The following is an 11,077-nucleotide window of genomic DNA, read 5'->3' on the forward strand; positions in this document are numbered from 1 at the left end:
TATACATAATCTACAAGTCTAATTGAAAACAGTGGCATTGCAATTATTTAACTATTTTTTCCTTCATTTTAAAAATTCATTTTTTTGAGGAAAAAGTTTTAAAGTAGGCCATGTATTTCTTCATATATATAAAAACAAATGGTACATTGCACTGGAATCATATTAACTTTATGAAGAAGAAAATAGAGCAAGATAATGAATATTTTCAAGCAATTTCAATATATTTCAAACCTTAAACTACTGTCAAAATGACAAAGTGCAGCAACTCTGTGATTCTCTGAAAAGTAGACAATGTGTTTTTAATACCTGCTTGGAAGAGAATCATGTGCTTCCAGTTAAAAATTCAGATTCTTTGCCAATACTGTGAATGAATTCAAGCAATATGGGAATCTGCAACATGCAGTTTGTTACTCATCAATGCAACCAATTTTTCCAGGTTGGCACTGGGCCTCTCAGTGTAAAACTGCTAATTTTCAATACAACCACCATGGGAAGCTTGTTCCTGATGGTAAAGCACATTCAGTAATAAGTTGTAAACAGTAACTAAATGACTGGCTAGAATTTCTAGACAGTAACCTGTTTGACATTATTAATGGTTTTATCTTTGCTTTTTTGAAAATGAACTGCAAAATTCATGTCATTAGAAAAATTCTGCAAGCCATTTTTGGCAAGTAATATGTTTAGTAAACAATCTATGCAGATGCTGAACATCCTAGGGTGATCATACAGCTAAATAATTATGTCAATGATATATTCAGAGGATAAGGCAAAATAAACTGTTATTTTCTATGTTTCCTGAATTTCTAAGCTCACGTTTTAAAGTTGAGATCTTGAACAGGTTATTATCACTTCAAGTGTTTCCCTCAATTTTAGGGTGCTATTAACTTCAGTTTGCCTCATCAACATATGGGCAAGTAAACAAACCAAGAAAACCAAAGCAGTCAAATGTGTCCAAAGAATTCTTTTGTATACCAAAAGATCCAATTTAAGGCAACAGTTTTTACACATAAGGAAATGAAAAGAAGACATAAAGATATATTTGTATTTTCTCTGAGAGGTCATCCACTTCTATAAAGTTCCATAGTTATTATGGGTTTTACATAAAAATATCTGGGAAAGAGAAAGCAGCAATTTCAAGAGATCTTCCTTGTTTCATAAAATCACTTTAAATACAGATATATCTCAACAGTGACCTCAAGAACTATGTAAAAGAGCATTTTCTCAGCCACTCAGTAGACTCTTGAAGTTCTTTCCCTTGAAGTTCGTGACACCCATTTATATTACACCTGAGTTATTTTCACATACAAAAAATAATTTTTATGAGATTTTAATACTTTATACTATATTCTCATACAGAGAATATATACTGCAATGCTTAATCATTAAAAAAATTTTTTAAGGAAAAATAACAATTTTCTGAATATGAATATTCTTAGTATTAGCAACGGAGAAGGCAATGGCACCCCACTCCAGTACTCTTGCCTGGAAAATCCCATGGACAGAGGAGCCTGGTCCGCTGCAGCCCATGGGGTCGTGAAGAGTCAGACACCACTGAGCGACTTCCCTTTCACTTTTCACTTTCCTGCACTGGAGAAGGAAATGGCAACCCACTCTAGTGTTCTGGCCTGGAGAATCCCAGGGATGGCAGAGCCTGGTGGGCTGCCGTCTATGGGGTCGCACAGAGTCGGACATGACTGAAGCGACTTAGCAGAAGCAGCAGTATTAGCAAAGCTATTACTGTTGAATAGATTTCAAATCCTGAAAGACGATGCTGTGAAAGCGCTGCACTCAATATGTCAGCAAATTTGGAAAACTCATCAGTGGCCACAGGACTGGAAAAGGTCAGTTTTCATCCCAATCCCAAAGAAAGGCAATGACAAAGAATGCTCAAACTACTGCACAATCGTACTCATCTCACATGCTAGTAATGCTCAAAATTCTCCAAGCCAGGCTTGAACAGTACATGAACCGTGAACTTCCAGATGTTCAAGCTGGTTTTAGAAAAGACAGAGGAACCAGAGATCAAATTGCCAACATCTGCTGGATCATCAAAAAAGCAAGAGAGTTCCAGAACTGGACATGGAACAACAGACTGGTTCCAAATAGGAAAAGGAGTACGTCAAGGCTGTATATTGTCACCCTGCTTATTTAACTTATATGCAGAGTACATCATGAGAAATGCTGGGCTGGAAGAAACACAAGCTGGAATCAAGATTGCCAGGAGAAATATCAGTAACCTCAGATATGCAGATGACACCACACTTATGGCAGAAGTGAAGAGGAACTAAAAAGCCTCTTGATGAAAGTGAAAATGGAGAGTGAAAAAGTTGGCTTAAAGCTCACCATTCAGAAAATGAAGATCATGGCATCTGGTCCCATCACTTCATGGCAAATAGATGGGGAAACAGTGGAAATGGCGGCTGACTTTATTTTTTGGGGCTCCAAAATCACTGCAGATGGTGATTGCAGCCATGAAATTAAAAGACGCTTACTCCTTGGAAGAAAAGTTATGACCAACCTAGACAGCATATTGAAAAGCAGAGACATTACTTTGCCAACAAAGGTGGGTCTAGTCAAAGGTATGGTTTTTCCAGTGGTCATGTATGGATGTGAGAGTTGGACTGTGAAGAAAGCTGAGTGCCGAAGAATTGACGCTTTTGAACTGTGGTGTTGGAGAAGACTCTTGAGAGTCCCTTGGACTGCAAGGAGATCCAACCAGTCCATCCTAAAGGATCAGTCCTGGGTGTTCATTGGAAGGAATGATGCTGAAGCTGAAACCCCAATACTTTGGTCACTTCATGTGAAGAGTTGACTCATTGGAAAAGACTGATGCTGGGAGGGATTGGGGGCAGAAGGGAAAGGGGACAACAGAGGATGAGAGGGCTGGATGGCATCACTGACTTGATAGACATGAGTTTGGGTGAACTCCGGGAGTTGGTGATGGACAGGGAGGCCTGGCGTGCTGTAATTCATGGGGTCACAAAGAGTGGGACACGACTGAGCGACTGAACTGAATTGACTGAACATCATTACTTAGTGATGAAAGACTGAATGTTTTTATCTAATATTATGAAAAGCCAAGAATGTTTGCTCTTACCATTTTAATACCTTAATTAAAGGTCCTATCCAGGACAATAAGGAAGCATTTCTTCAACTTCAATTTTTAAAAAACAGAAACAGATGGTAAGTCAGGCTTTGGGAGGCCATTTGGTCTTTACAACTACCCAACCTGCTACTGTAGCATGAAAGCAGGAGAGATAATGCATATATAAATTTGTTTGAATAAAACCTTATTTATAAGAACAGGTTTGCTGACTCATGAAATAATGGAAAATACAAACAAAAAAAGAAAATGTATCCAGGTTAAAATGGAAGAAAACTATCTTTATTCACAGATGGTTATCAAATCATCATCTATGTAGAAGACTGTTAAAATCTATTAAAAAAAAAGTAGAATGAGTTCAGCAAAGCCTTGCTTTGAATACAATCAAAATGCAAAAATTATATTTCTATATAGTAGGGATGAGCAATTGTAAATTGAAATTTTAAAAAGTATCATTTACAACAGCATTAAAAAATATGAAATATTTTAGTATGGCAAATACTTAAATACCATGAAAGATATCTGAAACTTTTATACTAAAAACTACAAACCTGCTGAAATTCAAAAAGACCTAAATAAATTGAGAGATACACCATATTCATGAATCAGAAGACTCAATACTGAGATGCACATTCTTTTCAAATATCATCTATGGTTTTTTTTGTCTGTGCTGCACTGCTTGTGGGACCTCAGTTCTCCAACCAGAGATTACATGTAGGCCATGGTAGTGAAAGCCTGGAATCCTAACCACTAGGCCACCAGGGAACTCCCTGATCTATGGATTTAATGCAAGCCCAATCAAAATTCCAGTATATTTTGGGCAAAAATCAATAGTCTCATTCTAAAATGCACATGAAAATACAAAGAACTTTGTGAAAGATGAATAAAGTTGGAGAACTTATTCTACCTAATTTCAGGCTTTACTGGTCTAAAGCTATAGTCATGAAGAAAGCATGGTACTGATAGCAAGAGAGAGAGATAATAACCCTTCCAATAAGTGGTGCTAGAATGATTACATTGTTCACCAAATGCAAATAAAAACAAAACAAACAAAAAAAACTTTTATTCATACTTTGGACTACATAAAAACATTAACCCAAAATGAATGAGATCTAAATTAAAACTGATCACATCAAGTGTTAGTAAGGATATGGAACAAGCAGAACTCAAACTGCCATGAGAATGTAAAATGATGCAATCACTTTGAAAACATTGTGGAAATTCCTTAAGAAATTAAACATATGAACCAAACATTCCACATGCATTTACCTAAAAGAAATGAATTATATGTTCATACAAAGATTTGTATGTGAAAGTTCATAGTAACTTTTAAAAATGATAGTTCCAAACTGGGAACAACCTCAAATTTCATCAACAGGTGAATGGATAAGTAGTGTTATAGACATACAAAAGAGTACCACTGACTAACAGAAAAGAATGCACTACTAGTATCTGAGACATGGATAAATCTCCAAATAATTATGCTGCATGAAAGCAAAGAGAAAAAAATAGAGTACTATTGCTGGAGAAGGAAATGGCAACCCACTCCAGTACCCTTGCCTGGAAAATCCCATAGACAGGGGAGTGTGCTAGACTACGGTCTATGGGGTCGCAAAGAGTCAAACACGCCTGAGTGACTTCACCTTCACTTTATTGCATATTGTATGATTCCATTCATATAAAAACTTAAAAAATGTAAATTAACTTAGTTATGAGTATTTGCTTGGGGAGGGAAAAATTACAAAAGGGCACGAGGAATCTTTCAGTGGAGATGAACATGCATATTGTATCTTGTGATTATGGCTTCACAGGTATATACATCTGTCAAATATAAAATTTTACACTTTAATCATGTATAAATTAATTGTATTAACTATGCCTTCTCAATGAAGCTGTTTAAATAATTCAGTAAAAATTTGTGAAAAACCATTTATCTGAATGGAGGAATTAATAGAGATGATTCTATCAATTTATCTCTTTGAAATCTGACTGATTTTACATCTTTAAATTTAACTTAACTCACTAAATAAGCTCATTTAAATAGTTCATTTAAAATGCTGGCAAAATTCTCCCACAAGAAAGCCATTGCACAACAAATTAATTGCATCAGTGTCCAAAATACAGTTCTAGTTCTCACAGAAGGGCTTATTCTCAGTTCTACAGGCACTTACGATGAATCTTATTTATGTATGCATTTAAATCAAATATAAAAATACAAGTGTGCGAATAAACTTGTTAGTAGCCTGTTTGTTGACAAAAACCTCTGACATCCAATTGGTCCACTTTTCTTCTGATAAGACAACTCATCTGTGTTCATACTTCTGTCACTTCTAATATTTTTTTTTAAATAAATAAGGTATCAACTTTCATCCTTCAGAGTTTTTTTATAAATATAACCAATCAGAAACTACTTCTATAGTAAACCTACAAATTAAGTAACCTTTTTAGTTACTGCCAATGTTGAATGATTAATAATTTAAAATAATTCTTTGCTGCCAGAAATCTTCCTGGGAAGAAAAGGAGGTGGGTATCAAGGGATGAATGGGGTCTCCTGTATATGAGCCATTCCATACATGGAATGGTTCTTGAAGGCTATATATTAGATAGTCGAGAATTTACCCTTCCCACTAGAAGACTGCTCTGGAGAAAAAGTTAAAAAGACCAACCAAATAATTTAAAAATTGTAATTAATAGTTCAAAGTAGATATAATTCTTTTTAGTCCTAGTTTTAAATTGAAGATAAACAAGTTGGAGCTATTAATGACCGCCCCCACCCCACCCACCACAGAGCTGAAAGATAAGTTTGGAGTAGAAAAGAAGCTAATATTTACTTTTCCTTTATGATTGGTGTTCTCTTTAGACTTCCCTGGTGGCTCAGATGGTAAAGCATCTGCCTACAATGCGGGAGACCTGGGTTGAATCCCTGGGTCGGGAAGATCTCCTGGAGAAGGAAACAGCAACCCGCTCCAGTATTCTTACTTGGAAAATCCCATGGACGGAGGAACCTCATAGGCTACAGTCCATGGAGTCGCAAAGAGTTGGACATGACTGAACAACTTCACTTTTCTTTCTTATGATGGGTGACCAGTGCAAGAGGTGTAGGAATAGCATTATCAGACAAAAAAGGTCCACAGAGTGAACAAACAATGTGGTCAATCAGCTGATATACAGTTGAATCAGTGAGAGTTGGTTTACTTATGATTATCTACAGAAATTAACTGGCTTCTCAATCACGTTAACTTGAAAAGTTATCAAAAGGATTTAGTTACTAAAGTCTTAACTTTCAATATCTGTTCAATAACGAGTAAAAATTCAAGGATGAATAACTGAAATGTATACAATATGAGCTTCCCTGGTGGCTCAGTTGGTGAAGAACCCGCCTACCAATGCAGGAGATGCAGGAGACGCAGGTTCGATCCCCGGGTTGGGCCTATCCTATAGAGAAGGAAATGGTAACCCCTTCAGTATTATTGCCGGGAAAATTCCATGGGTAGAGGAGACTGGCGGGCTAAGTCTGTGGGGTTGCAAAGAGTTGGACATGATTGAGTCTGCATGCATGCACGCACACACACATACAATACATGCAATAATGCACAATCATGAGGTGATCCACACAACTAGTGTATTATACACCTTTCAATTACACATTCTTTGATACACTTCTATACATGCTGTGAAGTTATAAACAGATTACTCAAAATAAATACCAAATAAACACAGTAACAGCATCACAAAATTCTTAAAATATGTAAAAGTAGTACTAATCTTTGTCACTGAAATACAGTTCCCTAAAAATTAGGTAAGATTAAGTGCAGTTTTAAGGATTCATAGGTAAAAAGAGACACAACTGCACATGTAAAATTGAAACTGGTATATATATGCTCCTTTGAAAACATTTGCATACCCTTTTCTCAAGATTAACTGCTGAAAAAAGTGGTCAGGTATTAACTGTCCTCTGAATTATAGCACAAAGTTAACTAGACAGGGCTAACAAAATTAAGCCCTAGTGCTTAAGTCCCTAAGTACCACTTAATTTTACATAATTTGTTTCAAAACCAATATATGTCTCTGGGGACCAAGTATAAAATAACCACCTTTGCCTGAAAAATGTCCACCACAATCCTTTCACAAAAGACATTTTTACTTAAAAAAATCTAAATACTCAATGAAATGTACATGCAAAATGACTGAGAAGTTTGCCTATAGTCTGATAGAAAAGCCATTTCTATTAACAGTTATGTACTTGCTATTTCAGTTTCCTATTTCATAGCCTTGCATGGCTGTGACTTTCCTCTTCTAAAATGTATAGTCAAATCAGGCACAAAGTCTTAAGCTAAGTCATGTTACAGTGCCTATGAGAAGTATCTTATTTGTGAAAAGGCACAAAAACCTATTAACTGAATGAATAAATTGCCTATTAACAGAAAGCAACTAACAGTGAAAGGGTAAACATACATTAAAATGGGGGGAGGTATTTGGAAATGCATCTTGTACTAATGCCATTCAGGTTTGTGTGTGTGCATGCATGCTCAGCTGTATTCAGATTTATTTCTAAAGATACTATGAAATTTTGTAAAGTAAAGTGGCTCAGTCATGTCCAACTCTCTGTGACCCCATGGACTGTAGCCTACCAGGCTCCTCTGTCCATGGAATTTTCCAGGCAAGAATACTGGAGTGGGTTGCCATTTCCTTCTCCAGGGGATCTTCCCAACCCAGGGACTGAAGTCAGGTCTTCCACATTGCAGGCAGATGCTTTACCATCTGAGCCACCAGGGAGGCCATGAAATATTGTGGATGGTACTAAATTCTAGTTTAAAGTTATCTTTGTAGTTTTTATTGAGAAACAAGGTATTATCCTCATTCAGAAAATACTGCTATTACCAATGGGATATGCATCTGAAAAAAAGACAAAAACCCCAAACACAAGATTTTGGTAGTCCACCTACTACCTCTCACATGGTATTCCTTGTAGTAATAAATTCATTGCTACATGTACCTAAGTTCATACAGTATGAACAATGTGTACATACCTGGAAGCTTTAACATTAACAGTATATGTATCTGTATAGGTATCAGATATATATCTGTATGTGTATCAGAATCCCAGATCTCCACTTTAATATATAAAGACCAGTTTTTAGCCTGTGATCCTGAAAGCTCTTTATACAAAGTTCATTACACAGAATATGAATAGAACTCATTCCATACTATTAATTATCTATAACTACTTCTGTCACAAACTTCTTTTGTGCTAAAATCTGAGGACGGATGCAATGCTTTATGATCTGCTACATGAAAATGTGATGCTGTAGATTCCTTTTTATCACATTCTAAACCACTTAATGGTCAGAATGGCTAATTCAAATATTAAAAAAATATAACAATTACACAATTTTGCATCAGTCCATCCATGGTAGGTCTATAAAGTGAAGTCGCTCAGTCGTGTCCAATTCTTCGCGACCTGAGGACTGTAGCCCAAGCAGCTCCTCCATCCATGGGATTCTCCAGGCAAGAATACTGGAGTGGGTTGCCATTTTCTTCTCCAGGGGATCTTCCCAACCCAGGGATCAAGCCCAGGTCTCCCACATTGCAAGCAGATGCTTTAACCTAGGTCTATAGTATTATATAAATTATCTGTGCAAAAAGAAGTTAATATTATAATTCAATTAGTTTGCATTGGAAAGATTTTGGCAAACATGGGATCATGATAGTAACAATTATTGAGTACAGGATAAAAAGTGTTGACTGACGAAACCCCCTAGATGTTAAAGAAAATAAAATGGTCTTAGGTTTGGGAAAATGATCTCACTAACAAACTAAAGGGAAATAAGGCTAAAGCCACAGTTCCTCTGTGAAGGGCTTACATTATAAGTTCCTAAATCACAAATCTTTAAAAATGAAACTAAATCATCAAATAATTAAAATTAGATTACAGAGACATACTATGTTAACAATGGAAATTATACAAGAGCAATGTGTGGGGGGAAAAAAAAACCAACTAAAGTTATGTGTAAGTGGTCTTGAAAAACAAGTGCCAATGTCAGATTTGTTGTACCAAGACAGGGTAACTGCACTGTTAACAATACAGAACACCTTGGAGAGACTGCAGGTTCAGTTCCAGATCACCACATATTATATATGTGCAATATGACATTAATATGCCATAAAAGTGCTTATTACAATAAACTGAGTCACACAAATTTATTGGTTTCTCAGTACATAATAGGGCTTTGCTGGTGGCTGAGACCATAATCTGCCTGCAATGCGGGGAGACCCGGACTCAATCCCTGGGGGTTGGGAAGATCCGTGGGAGAAGGAAATGGCAACCCACTCCAGTATCCTTGTCTGGAGAATTCCATGGACAATGGAGCCTGGTGGGCTAGTCTATGGGACTGCAAAGAGTTGGACACGACTGAGCAACTAACACTTTTCACTTTCAGTACAAATAAAAGTTTACACTGCAGCTTATTAATTTATTAAGTGTATAACAGTATTACATCTTAAAAAACAAAAACAAACATTAAGAGTAACATGCGGAAAAATAACGTTGATAGACCTGCTTGATGCAGGGAAGCCACAGGCCTTCAATTTGATAAACATCCAGTGTCTGCATTTTTAAACTGTACTTTGCTGAACAAGTCTATCGGAGCCATTTTTCCAATAGCATTTGCTTGCTTTGTGTCTCTGTGTCATGCTTTGATAATTCTTGTAACATTGCCAACTTTTGCATTATTATATGTTTTAATGATCTGTGATTTTTTTATATTAATAGTGACTTCCTGAAGACTGAAATGATGGTTAGCCTTTTTTTTTTTAGCAATATCTTTAAGGAAGGAATGTACACTGTTCTATAGACATAATGGTACTGTACACTTAAGACTTCAAATATAGTGTAAATAAAACTTTTTTATGCAACAGGAAAAAAAATTGTGTGACTTGCTTTAGTGGAATATTTTGCTGTACTGCAGTTGTCTGAACTGAACACTCAAAATATCTGAGGTATGCCTGTATATGATTTAATTTTGCATTTTGATTTTTTTCATAGTAATTTTTTTTTTTGCATTCTCTGAGCATATTTTTTTTCCTAATGGAAGACACAGACAAATTAGATGAAGGCTGTCCTATACATAAAGAATCGTGGGTAATGAAAATTACTTTCACACTATAGCATTTTCCTTTTAACTTACTGATTAAAACTGGTTTTCAAAATCAAATGCTTGCCGTAAATAAATAATACCTCAAATTGAAACATTTCATTATTAAAGTATTTAGAGCTTTTTAATAAAAAGAATGAAATAAATCTTTCATAGAAAGTATGAAAGTATACTCCCACTGCAGATGGGAGACTTGGCTCCTGATAGTCTAAACCTTAATAATACTGAACTGTCAAGAACTCAATTTCTCTATCAACTGTGATGTTATCGCTGATTAAGATTTACAATCATGTTTCCTTAGCTTTCACAATTCAGAAACACTTTAACTTCTTTATGCAGACAAAGAAACTAAGGTTCAGAGATTTAAAAATCATATAATTAGGGCCTAGGTGACCTGACCTTTTACATTATCTTAACTGCCTTAAAATACATTAGGTTAGCAAATGACAAAAGCAGCACTGTATTCGCATTTGAAAATTTATCAGTGTCAAAGGCCCCCAGCCCACTTTTTTCGTGGATTTTTTAATACTCTTTTAAACAAGGTTATCAAACTTCATCATACACGATCATAACACAATGGATCTCCACAATGGTGCTTACGCGGTATTTGGTACAACTAACTGCTTTACCTGCACTGCTAGCACACATGCATGCAGGTGATACTTAATCAGGTTGATGATCTATCAGTTCAGTAATTACCCTTTCATATAACACCATCCATAGTCTCTTTTTGAGGCTAAGTATTTGTGTCACTAAACTCACAGTAGTGCTATCAGCACTCAGTCCTGTAATCAGTATTAAGAGAATCCTTTAAGTGTGT

The sequence above is a fragment of the Ovis canadensis genome, chromosome 2, assembly GCF_042477335.2.
Source record: "Ovis canadensis isolate MfBH-ARS-UI-01 breed Bighorn chromosome 2, ARS-UI_OviCan_v2, whole genome shotgun sequence".
Classification (NCBI taxonomy): Eukaryota; Metazoa; Chordata; class Mammalia; order Artiodactyla; family Bovidae; genus Ovis; species Ovis canadensis.